Here is a 13,168-nt window from a genome sequence, read left to right on the forward strand (position 1 = left end):
AGCCAGAGGGCTGGGGATGGTGGGAAACTATTGGACTAGAGGCTCTATGAAATAAACTCATCAAAGTGGGTGTGCTTGTCCTAGCTTGTTGTCCCAAAGCTCTGGAAAAAGTTATTTTAGTAAAAGGATAGATGTGACAAACTTTAAATAATAAGACTAATGTACTGTATAAAGGCAATGTATATGTGTTCATTGTTAGAAAAAGATGTATAAGTGAAGGCTAAGTTTCCTTTGTAGGTTAAAAGAAGCCAAACAGGACAAAGGAAGAAGAACGAGTTAACTGAGGAAAAATAGCTAACATGCTGAGTTTAAAGATAGGGCATTAGCCCCATTTCAGGACACTGCTCTCAGCTAAGACTTAGCTAACAACCAAGACAAGGGGGGCTTAAATGTGCCACAAAGCTGTAGAGTCTGCAAATCGCTGACAGGCACTAATGAAATGTGTTAGGTTTCTTTTTTTCACAGGTAAAGACGCACTACACAAAGACCCTAGGAGTCCTGCCACCCTTGGAACCAGGAAACTGGATTAATGTAAAGCTCCACCAGCGAAAGACTGCTTTGGCTCTATGCTGGAAAGACCCTTATTAAGTCCTGGTGACCACCAACAGCGTTGTGCAGTGTCAGAATCCAGGATTTCCTGACCAAAAAGGACATTAAGGACTGACCCTGGTGTAGAAACCAAGAATTATACACTGGCAGGAAGAAATCTGTGGGACCCCTGTTTGAGACTGTGGTATTGATTAGATTTTGGGGTTTATTCTACAGGCTGCATCCTGTGTTTTGGATAAATCCTTCAGCATGTATTGCTCACAAGGGGCTGCCATTAGATTAGCACAACAGAGAGCCTAGGTTGTTTCCTCTGCAAGAAGAGGGAATTGACCAGATCTCTGTGGACTCAGGCCAATAATATAGCAACCATTTGAAATATTTTTAAAAGCTGGGAACATGATAAGAAATTGGGCCACCTAGAAAAAGGCCACTAGCCTTATTTTTAAAGCTCAGCTATCCCAAGTACAGGCTGGAGTTGGTGGGTTACATGTCATTTCCACCCTTAGTTCTATGACCCAGAAGTTGCTGACAGAGATGGTATTGAGAATCACTGAGACTGGGAAGGTATTGCAGTGGGATCTGGTATATTTAGATGGATCTTGAGCACCAGACTTGGTCCACTGCCCTTACAGACTATCAGGAACCATCTGATCTGTGGTCAGGGGGATGACATACTTGGACACTTTCTGGATGGAAGTATGGACATTCACAATGCTCCTTCCAAGTATGTGGACCGGTTAGGGTGGGTGTGGGCTTCCACATACCGAATCCTACCGGGTCCATAGGGAGGATGAATGTGGAACTGAATACCCCAGCTCCCTAGAGTTTAATTGTTTTTTGTCTTCAAAGTATGAGAAAACTCAGCCAAATGTTTGTTGAGTATTCTCAAAGGGGGGGATTGTTGGTGCCATTAGGCATATCCCTAGATAACTCAGGAGGGTAGAAAAACACAGTATTAATGAAGCTTTTCTGTACCAGGCCTGAATGGACCAAAGTTATTTTATGCTTGTCCAAAGTGCTTCCATATTAAACTCTGATTGAACTCCCAGGCTAGTATTGAGAATGGAATGTGTAACAGCTTCTTATCAGTGTAAGACACCAGAAGATAGGGCCCCTTTTTATTACTTGTGTTTAGTTTAGAAAGAGGGGAGGGGAGACAAGGTAATAAATTCAGAAGTAAACCAAGGTAACAGCCTTGAAAAGTTACGAGATAAATTGTTTGCTGTCAAGGATGATTTAACCTGTTTGATGTAATTGTTAACTATACACTATATGTACTATATAAGAGTGGGGAGGAGACTAGTGGGGGGTAATGAGGATGCCTTATTGAAGTCATGTATAAGAAGACACACACAGCTTGTATCTGTGTGCAGGATTTGAGATTGTAAATATCTCCCTGGCACCTTACTTGGGCTCAAATAAACTTTTTCTGCATTCTCCACCCTGGTGTGATAATTAGTGCGACGCACACCGGGCAACGAACCACTGTTTGCTGCCTCAGGCCTTTTTGGGCTGGCAACAACCGCAAGAGCAAACACCGGGTACTTCTGTGCTTCTCAGCAGCTGGGAAAAAGCCTCTTGGGGGGAAATATCTCCTGTCCCACTGCCAAAAGGAGCCCCTGGAGTGGGAACGGTCGAAGGCCCCACCCGGGGGCTGGCCCTGCTTTCCTACCGCCTTGTGAGGCTGGCCGCAGAACGAATGCTGGTCTGCAACAGGCCCTGCCCCCACCCCCAAGTCCTCTCCCTACACACCACTGACCAGCTGATCACTGGCAGGGGGCAGGTGCTGAAGGGGACCAGCAGGAGCTTGTCCACAAGGCCCATAGCAGGAGGAGAGCTGGCTGCCAGTGGGTGCTGAGCACCTTCTCCCCCCCTCACCCCTTGCTGTTTCTGCAGCCCTGTAGCTCCCATGGAGTCGCTGACTTGGCTCCTTTCGCACTCTAGAGAGAGGAGCAGAACCAGGGCTCTGGCTGATCTATGGGGCACCAGGTGAGTGGCAGAGGCTTCAGGTGCTGAGAGTTTGCCTGACCCCTCAGGGACACAGTGTGAGGGGGTGTCCCAGGCATCTCTATGAAAGGAGCAGAACAGGATTTACTTGGGGTGGGGAGAGAATTGAGAGTGTCTCAGGGGGTTGTACAGAGGTATTGCCCGGATGAGGGACTGGCTAAAACACAGGACTCGGTGTGAGCAGGATTTGATCCTGCGCAGGAAAACCCTATGGGATTTCGACTCCAATGCCTTAACTGCTTGGCCATCACAGCTGTAAGCACAAAATTGCCCCAGTGCCAGAGAAACTGGTAAAGAATCCCAATGCCCAGGCATGAAATCATCTGAACTACAGAATGCCCACCACAAACCTGGCTCCCAAAGCACAGGAGGGATTGGGGGTTTGTTCTCTTTGCTTAACCATGTGCAGTCGCACAGAGAGCGCCTTTAAAAGTCTCCCCTCCCCGGGAAGGGGAAATGATTCTCAACTTGAAGCCTGATGTAGGGTGACCAGACGTCCCGATATTTGCTTGTTTGTCCCGCATCCCGACTGATGTTTGGTCGGGACACTGGACAAACAAACAATTTTGCCCTCTGCTCCGGCACACAGGCAGAGCCCGGTGGGACACTCGCCCACCGACTCCGCCCTCTCCTTCCCCCATTGGATCCCTCCCCAAATCCTCACCCTGGTCCTGCCTCTTCCCCAAGCAGGCGGCATCCTCCTCCCTCCCAGGTTTGCACACAGGCCATGGCCATGGCCGGGAGCGCAGCATGGAGGCTGCTCCAGCCTGGAGCCTGCGGGGCAGCGCAGTGGGGCTGGGGGCAGTGCGGAGCGGGCAGGACCCATGTGGGCAGGGGGCAGAGAACACATGGGGCAGACACGCTTCTGCCGGGAGGGCCCGGGCCCGGCTGCCTGGTTCGCCCCTTGCCCGGGTGCTGCAGGAGGGACCTGGAGCGCGGCTCGGCTGCAGAGCTCGGAGCCCAGGCTGGGCCCAGGAGCAAGGGGATGGGGGAGCTGGGGGTGTATCAGGGGTCAGAGCTGAGAGCTGGGTGGAGATGGGGCTGTGCCACTGCCGCCTGGGGGGGGGGGAGCCGCCGGCTTTTTTTTTGGCTCTGCCCCCGCGTCCCGATATTTCATCTCTGACATCTAGTCACCCCAGCCTGATGTGAATGAGGATGTCTGGACCAAGGGGCCAGGGACTGGCCTTTGCTAGAGAAACCACTGTCAAGTTTGATCCAATTAGGACAAGTCAGCAAATAAGAACAACCTGAGGGCTCAGTAACTGCTGCAGGCAGCAAAGTCCTACAGGGAGCAGTTTCTGGCACTACACCTGTGCAGCTCTGCTCCCTGGCTCTTCTCGGGCTCCTGCTCTCTCCTTAGCTCTGCCCCACTCTGGCCCAGGCAGTTCCAGCTCCCACGGAGGATGGGACCCCCTGGCCTGGTGACTCCCTCATTACACTGCCTGGCCTGTCAGTGCGGCTAACTTGGAGCTTTGGCCTCTCCCCATTGCCCCTGGGGACTGTCAGTCTCAGGGGCCTGATTTCCCATTGGCCCTTCCCCCTTCTATTGGGACTGGGAACTAGCCAACCAACCCCCCACTAAGTTTTAGTAAGGGGCCAACAGTCCCTTACATGAGCTGGCCCCGTGAGGGTCACCAATGTGCAGAAAAGGTGCCATGAACTGGTGTAATGGGCAGCACTCAGGACTCTGAATCCTGCAATCTGAGTTCAAATCTCAGTGGGACCTTGTGTTGGCTTTTGGTAAAGCCCTGGAGCTCCCAGTGCTCAACTTCCCTGTCTCCAGCCATGCAAGAACAAGTCTTTCCCCTCCTGTTGGGTGACTCAGGCCTCTGGGTGGGAGGCTGCAGTGGGTCAGGGCTCTAGAACTGACACCTGAGGGTTGGGATTCTCACGGCTTCACCTGATGCCCACAAGTTTGGCACTTGCCCCTGTGCTTTTCCTCTTGCCCACCTGGCGCTTGAAGGAAGGAGGGCCAGGGCCAGGCTTCATAGTCAGGGCTGGGCAGGAGGGAGGAAGAGTCCCAGGCTGGAGCCCAGCACCTCTCCTCCTCTGGGCACCTGGAGCAGAGGCGGCTGGTGCTGACAGCTCCAAGGGAAGGTTTAAAAGCCACAGAGCAATGGAAGGCAGGGCAAGAGGAGGGGAGAACCATGCCTATGCGTGGCCAGCAGACAGCCACAAAGACACCAGGCCAGGCTGCTCCCTGGCATGACAAACCCCCACTGAAGGCCACCGTCAGGCCAGCATGCAGGGTGGCTGCTGATGCTCTGTGGCCAACATCTGAAGACGGTAGGAAAGCAGGGCCAGCCCCCCGTGGTGGGGCCTCTTTCCGTTCCCACTCCAGGTGCTCACTTTGGAAGTGGAGCCGCCCATTTTTTTGGCAAGTCAGGAATGGCAAAGCCGAGACTGGAAGCACCTGGGGCTCATGTCCCAGACTTTGTGACGCCCACCCCCCAACTCCTTCCCGGGGCTCTAGCTGGAGCCAGAGCATTGGCCTGAGTGACCAAGAAGAGGTTCCAGCCCTGAAGGGAGCAGGACTTGCAGCACAAAGTGAGCACAACCACGAGGGGACTCAAATCCTAAATCATCTGATCCACAGGGAGATGCCTTATCCTTTAGGCCACATGATGAGGGGGTCTAAACACTTCTTTGGAAAAGCCGGACACTGTGTTTCTCAGGTCATCTGCTGAGGGGGTCGAGACGCTCTGGGCACAAGAAGTCGAGTTCCCAGCGAGACACCAGACTTAATTGTCTGGAGCCAGGTGCAGGGCTTTGGCAGGGAGGCTCAGGCATGGGGAACTGGGGTGCAGCGGACGGACCGGCTGTCTAGGTGTGGAGATTTAGTCACACTGAGGCACAGGAGGGAGGAGGAGGAGGAATCTTGCTGCCTGGCAGTGGCTGTGCAGAAAAAAAGGAGGGGTTCCTGGGACTTTTTTTGTCTCTCTTTTGCCTGCCTGCTCACTCTTGTGGTGAACGGTGAAGATGTTTTTCAACATGCCCAGGTAGCTCAATTGCTAGAGCATCAGGCTCTTAATCTGAGGGCCCGGGGTTGAAGCCCCTGTCTAGGTACCCAGCTTTTAAGTTGCCTTGTGTGCCAGGAGCCAAACTCTGTTCACAGCCACACAGGGAGTCCCAGAAGCTGTGGCCATTTCCTGGAAAGGTTCCTTTCCTTAGCAATCAAGAGAGAGGCCACATCTGCAGATACAGAAAGCACAGGCTCTGGCTGCTAGGAAGTGCTGTGGGGCCAGGTGCTGAGAAAGCCCAGAGGGGGAGCAGCAGAGATGGGGGGAAGGGAGAGAGAGAAGCAATGAGGACAGAGTGTACAGGGGGCATCTGGTCTGGCTATTGTGGCAAACTTCCCTGGTTTATACACGACCCTGGTGGAATTGGCCTGTGGAAGGATCTGAGTCCCCACCCCCTTACCCAGAGGCTGCCTGACCTCGAGGACTGTTAGGATACAGAGATTCAGGCCAGTCTGCAGAGGCCTGTACTTTAAGAATTTAGGTGTATTTTTATCACTTAGTTAATTATAAAGATATAAAAGAAAGAATAAAAAAATCACTGTCTGTCTGTGTAATGGCCTTCTCTTACTGTGACAGTCTGAGGCCTGGTTCTTCGGCTAAGCAGCAAAGGCAGCCATAAGGTGGGAAGTGTATGGTCACATCCTCACATTCCCAACTAGCCACATTGAAATAAGGTGCTATTGGGCTGTTAGGAATACAATCCCGTCCTGATATTCCATCACCTCCAGAGAAAGGGAAACTTAGTTTGGTAGCATCCTGTCTGGCAAGAACTCACTTATCAATAGACACAGCTGGAAAACCCTTATGTCTGTATAGATGTAGTTGTGAAATCCTCCCTTCTGTATTGTTTTGTATGTTTATTTGCATGGTCTCTGTCTGGGTCTGTGATTGTTTCTGTCTGCTGTATAATTCATTTTGTTGGGTGTAACCAGTGAAGGTGGTGGAATATCACCATGTTACAGTATATCAGGACTGGTTAGTCTAGAGAAGGAGTGAGGGTACCAGGCGGTGCGGCGGTCGGGGCCGCGTGGTGAGTGCCCCGCTGAAGCGCTGGCCGCCCCCCTTCTCTCTCCCCCCCGCTCTCCCTCCCCTCCCCCCCACTAGACCGGGCGCGCACTCTGCAGCACAGGGAGTCCACTGGCTCCGGCCGCCCTGTAGGGTTTTTTTTTGTTTTTCCCCTGCTTTGCCGGCCGCACCGTTGTTTTTCCCCCCACCCCCCTGCTTTGCTGCTCCAGCCCCACCATTTTTGTGTTGTCCCCCGCCCCCCACTTTGCTGCTCCAGCTGTGCCGTGTCCCTCCCCTCCAGCTTTGCTGCTCCAGCCCCACCATTTTTGTGTTGTCCCCCGCCACTTTGCCACTCCAGCCACGTCGGGTCCCCCCCCTCTTTGCCACTTCAGCCGCGCCGTATCCCCCCACACACCCCCGCTTTGCTGCCAAACATGCACCTTTGTATGCAACTGCTGAGTCAGTTGTGAACCTTGCTACCATTATCATTATCCCTTTGAAATAATGATGGTGATGGACACTTGGCTCTATATCCCAGTGTGTCATGGATGTCTACAGGCTGCATTAGCCAATCCAACCATTTGGCACTTACAGATGGGCACCTCTGTATTGTGCCTGAGTCTTGTACAGCTATGAATGGCTGGTAGATGCCGATATTTTCCCGTCTTTTTAACCAGCTCTAATACCCAGCCAGGCCAGGGCTGGGAAGAGAGAGAGAGCAGCAGGTTTCCCCTATTGTGGCCGTCTCGCTTTTTCTTGACTAGCTTCACCTCTGCACCAAGTTGTGCTTTTCATATGTGAGCCTGGCTAGCTCAGTTGGCAGAGCATCAGACTTTTAATCTGAGGGTCCAGGGTTTCAAGTCCCTGGTCAGGTGAAAAACTTCTCACTGTGATAATAAAAACCTGTCTTTCTGGAGTCTTGTTCGGTGTTACTCTTTCTTTCCAGGATTTTGCCTTTCCTAAGAAGGGACTTTCGGGGCGGGGGGGTGTTGAAGAAGCAACTCCTTGACATCCCCTCTGTCCTTGCAGGCTGGAGGAATAAAGTCCTCTGCGCATATAGCATGTTCCTCCCCTGCAGACACAAACACACAGAATATTCATAAGGAATTAGAATTAGAATCCACCACTTTCCTTGGGAGCTTGTTCCTGTCGTGAATCATCCTCGCTGTTGAATATTTGTGCCTTAGATGTAATATATGAATTTGTCTCTTTTCACCTTCCAGCCATTGGGTCTTGTTATGCCTTTCTCTGCTCGATTAAAGAGCCCTTTCATACCCAATCTTTTGTCTCCATTAAGGCCCTTCAACACTTCAGTGAAATCACCTTTCAATCTTCTTTTGATAAGCTAAACAGGTTGAGCTCGTTCAATAGCAAAGAGCCACCAAATGTTCTGAGGGCTGGAGAAAAATGTCTTCTAGGGAAAGTGGTGGATTCTCCATCTCTTGATATCATTTAATGAAGACTAGATGCCTTTCTGGAATGTGTTTGCCCAAAAGTAGCTATTGTGTCATACAGGAGGCCTGTAATATGCAGGGGGTCAAATAAGATGCTCTAGTGGTCTCTTCTGGCCATAAAGTTGACTAATTTCTGAAAAACTGAGTGTAGCATTGGGAGCAGCATCTGATGTTTTCCTGTCTAGCCGGCTTGCTGCCTAGAACGAACGCTCCTTGAGTGGGGTGATCCACAGGGAGTAGCTCAAACCTCCACAGTGCCTGGCCAGGGGCAGGACATTAGCACAGCAAGGGAGGGTGTGGCAGTGACATCACAAAGGCCTTTTGCAGGACCTCAGACTATGGTCAAAGGTGGTTGGGAGGTGGTGACCTCACAGAGAGATGCTGACATCAGCCAGGCAGGACAGGGGCGAGGGGCCAGGGAAACCTCAGAGACCCCTGTGGCTTTGCTTCAGCAAGTCTCCTTCTCCAGGTCTCTCTTTGAGGACTGAGAGAGTATTCGGGTTCAGGCACGTGAGTGCCAGGAGGAACCTCTTTTGAGTTTTCTCCTTCCCTTTAGTGATTTTACTAGAAAACAGCCGTCCCTGTTTAGAAGGTAAGAGCCTCCTCGAGGGAAGTGGTGTCATGGGCGTGTCACAGTTCGGATGCCAGTGGTCCCCCTACACTGTAAGGAAGTTCCCGCCACCCTGCTCTGTGTTCGCAGTGCGGGAGAGAGCAGCATCCACGGCAGTGATTTGCTCCTGGTTGCCGGAGCAGAGCAGCAGGCTCAGCTGTCAGAACTTCCCAGAGCAATGAAAGGGGAGGGGCCCAGCCTCTGTAGCAGGAATACAGGGCAGGCGAGTTCACAGAGGGCATTGTGGGATACTGGAGGAGGCCAGTTATGGTGATATAATGAACAGCAGCATTTACTCTGTTACTTTAAGTTTGCTGCAAAAAAGCTCTAGACCTCTCATTGAAGTCGTTTTATTTTGTCAGCAAAACAGGGCAGTTTTGTCGCCAGACGTGGCATTGCAGTGTGTACACCAGCCACAAGCTGCCGACCGAGGGAGCATTGTGTGTTTTTTCACACACCTGAGCAATATAATTCTGCTGAAACAACTTTGTAGTGCAGACCCTGGCCAAAGATTCACTCACACACAACTTGTAAGAGAAATGTCACCTGCTCCTCTGCTTTGAAGAATCCAAAGACAAGCAAAGCTTGTCAGGCCTGGTGGGGATGGCAGGGACTCAGGTGTGGGCAGACAGAGTGCCTTAGCCACCCACAGGCACCACGGCTTAGCTGGCTAAAGCGTCTGTTTTGTAAACAGGAGATCCTGGGTTCAACTCCCAGTGGTGCCTTGTTGGCTGGATGTTGGGGTACCTGTTATTGGCTACTGTCAGAAGACAAGATTCAGAGCTAGACGGGCCTTTGGTCTGGCCCAGTGTGGTTTTTCTTATGGTTTAAATTACACTCACAGGCACTGATAACAGAGTTACTGAAAGTTTCGGAGTTAAGAGCTGATAGGTCAGTGGTCCAGTCCCCACACAGATGACCCCCCTCCCTCTGGGACAGGGGCAGGTCTGAGTTCTCACCCAAATGCTTATTGTGGCTGCCAGAATCTGTGAGCAGCTTGTTTAGTTTACAGCAAAGGTTGAGTCCTGCTTTGTGCACCGTGTGTGAGAATGAAAATCCTAAACTGCCCTTCGAAATAACGAATGCAGCAGGACGTGTTATTGTCCCTGCCCCAAAGCAGACAGACTAATGGAGAAATGCCATTGAGTCCACGGTAATACTCCACTGCCATTTTACCTTTTTTGCTGGCTAAATTCCTTTTTATCTGCCCGGCCCAGGCTGTCCTCTGCCTCAGCTGCTGCTCCCGGCCTGCTCTAGAGTCAAACACACAGGGCCCCCAGGGGAACAGAGGCTGGGACAGGGCAGCAGCCTGGGCTGGGCAGATGCTGGGAATTCTCATTCCCTGAGAACTGGCCTGGCTCCCTTCTCAACAGCAAACAAACCAATTCCACGTCCCCTCCCCAGAAAAACCAGCCTGGAGCCAAGGGCAGCAGGGGACGATTCCCTCCAGTTCCCACCGAGGCAGGAGAGAAGCCAGGGTGTTTCTAGCAGAGCTTATGGAACTGACGTGGGGAAACCAGCCTTTAATAACAGGCAGTTCCAGTTTAAGCTCAGTGTTTTTAACAATTTCTACAACATTAAATAACCCTTCAATCGTAGTGTCCCCATCCATAAAATTGCTTCAGCCTTATAGGTTCCCAGGTGCACAACTAAACATCTCTTCAAATCCAAAGGAGTGGAGATCAGTCAGTGTTCAGAGTTATCCCACATAGAAGAAACCATGTTGTGGTACATACTGGCCCCATCATGTTGCCATGGCCTTTACCTCCTCTCTGTTAAAAGTTTTAGTATTTTGCACAGAAACTTTCTTCCCTCAGGAGAAACCTGGGAACCAGGGCTGCCAGCCAGACAAACACCCTTAAGAGGAGGCGTAACCTGTCAAAAAATGATCTCCCTTTTTCAGTTCTGTGACAGCCTGAAATGTTACTTATCCCGGCAGAACCAGAGGATTGAAAGCAGCTACATCAAACCCCTGTGTAGCTAACAGGAATGAACACAAACACTCCCTTGTATCTGAAGTGATGTTTAGTTTTACCCTTTGTTAACTGCAAGACTAAAGGGAAAGGCAGTGGTGGTGCCAGATATTAAGAGTGAAACACGAAACAATCATCATAGTTATGCCCATAGTGACTGCAAAATTTTTCTATATACTTCTTATTATCATCAATGTATTATTTTGGCCTCAGAGCAGGGAATGTGTCCCTCATGCTGCTTTTAGGTCACTAGGTGCTTTGGAAACAGGAGGGCTCTGAGTGTAACCTATAGCACATATGGCCCATCTGGGGATGTAGCTCAGTGGTAGAGCACATGCTTTGCATGTATGAGGTCCTGGGTTCAATCCCCAGCATCTCCAATTCTTTTCACCCTGCTGCTTTGCTCATCCCCAGAGGGGATGGGGCCCACCAGTCTCCCTGCAGGAATTTTAATCCTGCTCAGTGAGGGGCAAGTGCCAATTGCATGGAAGGTCAGGGTGGAGTTTCTGCTCCTAAGTCACCTCGGTACATTTAAGATTCCCACCAGCTGTGCTGCTTGGGACAATGGTAGATGAGAAGGGCGAATCCTCCAGCACTGGAGGGAAAGGTCCCGTCTGCAAAGACTAGACTTATTTCTTGTCTGGACCCAATCTTTCCACCTGGTATAGCCCTTGTTCCAGCTCAGGTGGTAGCTGGGGGATGTCTCATGACTGCAGCCATGTTTGTTCAGTTCCACCCCCTTATACAGCTTTGGTACAAGGCAGGAATCTTTTGTCTCTCACCTGGGGAAGAGCCCCAGGTTTAAGATGGATTCCTGTACCGGGGGACATGGTCACATGTCCTGTGAGACCCCCAAGCCTTCATTCTTCCTGGCCTGACTCACAGATGGTGCAGGATGGAGCCAACTACAATCTATTGTCCTGGTTAATGGGAGCCATCAAGAGTCCAAACCACTGTAAATGGCCCACACTTTGCATCATTACAACAGGACCTCAGAGTTATAGTTCATATTTCTAGTTTCAGATCCAAGAATGATTGGTTCATACAAATAGGATGAACACACACAGTAGATTATAAGCTTTGTAATGATACCTCACAAGAGACCTTTTGCATGAAGCATTGTCCAGTCACTTTATATTCACACTAATTATCATACTTTAATAAAATCCTATGGAGTGCAACTTCACAGCAGGGAAAGGGTTTTACTGCAGCACCTGGCAGCAGTTGAGTTGCATGTTCAGGCTGTGGTATGAGTTCCTCCAGGTTTCTCGTAAGCACACAAGGACCTTAGCGGGTGCTCTTGATACAGGAATTGCCCAGACATGATAAAGTGATGGGAACTGCATTTTCCTTTTTTATTTCTGTATTTCCAATGACATTTCTGTTTGTGATTTCGTTTTGCTTTGTATAACTGTGTTTTCTCCTGGATTTGATATTTAACGAAAAAAAGAATAAGGCCTCAAGGCTCCAGATGGAGGAGCAGGCTGGGGCTAGGACTGCTAAGAGAGTGAGAGTAGCAGGTTTTCTGTATTGTTTCCCCGCCCTCATTTTTCTTGACTAGTTTCTCTTCTGCATGAAAATTTGCCTCTTTAAAATGTGAGCTTGGCTAGCTCAGTTGGCAGAGCATCAGACTTTTAATCTGAGGGTCCAGGGTTCAAGTCCCTGGTCAAGCAAAGAAACACTTTACCCCCTGTGACATCCCCAAGGATTTTTAGAAGGACTCTCCTTGACTTTAGTTTTTCCTTTTCAGGACATGGCCTTTCCTAGGAAGGGCCCTTTACTGCCTGGGACTGAAGGTGCTACTGCCTCACCTGTCCACTGGCCTCACAGTCTGGAGGAAGAAAGGCCTCTGGGCCTGCAGCAAAGTGCTGGGTGCTGAATTTCTGAGCAAATGCAGGGCTGGCCAGAGAGGCATGTTCCCACTGAGTCCTCCCTGCCAGAAAAAAATTGTCCCCACAGACAGGGGTGGCTCCATGCCCCAGCACACCAAGCGCGTGCTTAGGACAGCAAGCTGCAGGGGGCGCTCTGCCGGTCGCCGCGAGGGTCCTGCGACTTTGGCGGACCTCCTGCAGGCAAGCTGCCAAAGGCAACCTGCCTGCCGTGCTTGGGGCGGCAAAATGCCTAGAGCCGCCCCTGCCCACCAGAGTCCTCCCTGCTGGAAGTAATCAACAGGTGCTCTGCTGGTCAGAGCACCTGTGACTATATATGAACTATAACTCTGAGGTCCTGTTGTAATGATGCCAAGTGTGGGCCATTTAAACAGTGGTTTGGACTCTTGATGGCTCCCATTAACCAGGACAATAGATTGTAGTTGGCAATCAACAGGTAATCAACAGGTGCTCTGCTGGTCATGGTGTAAGGGCCAGCACTCAGGACTTTGAATCCTCCAATCTGAGTTGAAGTCTCAGTGGAATCTGAGAACAATTCCTGTGCCACAAATCCTGCTGGGTCTTCCAAGGCTCTGTCTTGCTTTCTCAAAGGCCATGAAAACCACTACAAAAGGTTTTTTTTCTCCTGCTGATAATAGCTCACCTTAACTGATCACTCTCG

At 50.7% G+C, this 13,168-nt stretch overlaps 4 non-coding genes across 4 annotated transcripts; all 4 read left to right on the top strand.

Moving 5' to 3' along the window:
• Positions 1–7,382: 7,382 nt before the first annotated feature.
• TRNAK-UUU lies at positions 7,383–7,456 on the top strand. Its single transcript has one exon. It is a non-coding gene; the product is annotated as a tRNA-Lys (tRNA).
• Positions 7,457–9,296: 1,840 nt separating this feature from the next.
• TRNAT-UGU lies at positions 9,297–9,370 on the top strand. The gene has a single exon. It is a non-coding gene; the product is annotated as a tRNA-Thr (tRNA).
• Positions 9,371–10,926: 1,556 nt separating this feature from the next.
• TRNAA-UGC lies at positions 10,927–10,998 on the top strand. The gene has a single exon. It is a non-coding gene; the product is annotated as a tRNA-Ala (tRNA).
• A 1,220-nt stretch (positions 10,999–12,218) lies between these two features.
• Positions 12,219–12,291, top strand: TRNAK-UUU. The gene has a single exon. It is a non-coding gene; the product is annotated as a tRNA-Lys (tRNA).
• Positions 12,292–13,168: the final 877 nt, after the last annotated feature.

Source organism: Mauremys mutica, unplaced genomic scaffold, assembly GCF_020497125.1.
Source record: "Mauremys mutica isolate MM-2020 ecotype Southern unplaced genomic scaffold, ASM2049712v1 001264F_np12_obj, whole genome shotgun sequence".
In the NCBI taxonomy this organism is placed as follows: domain Eukaryota; kingdom Metazoa; phylum Chordata; order Testudines; family Geoemydidae; genus Mauremys; species Mauremys mutica.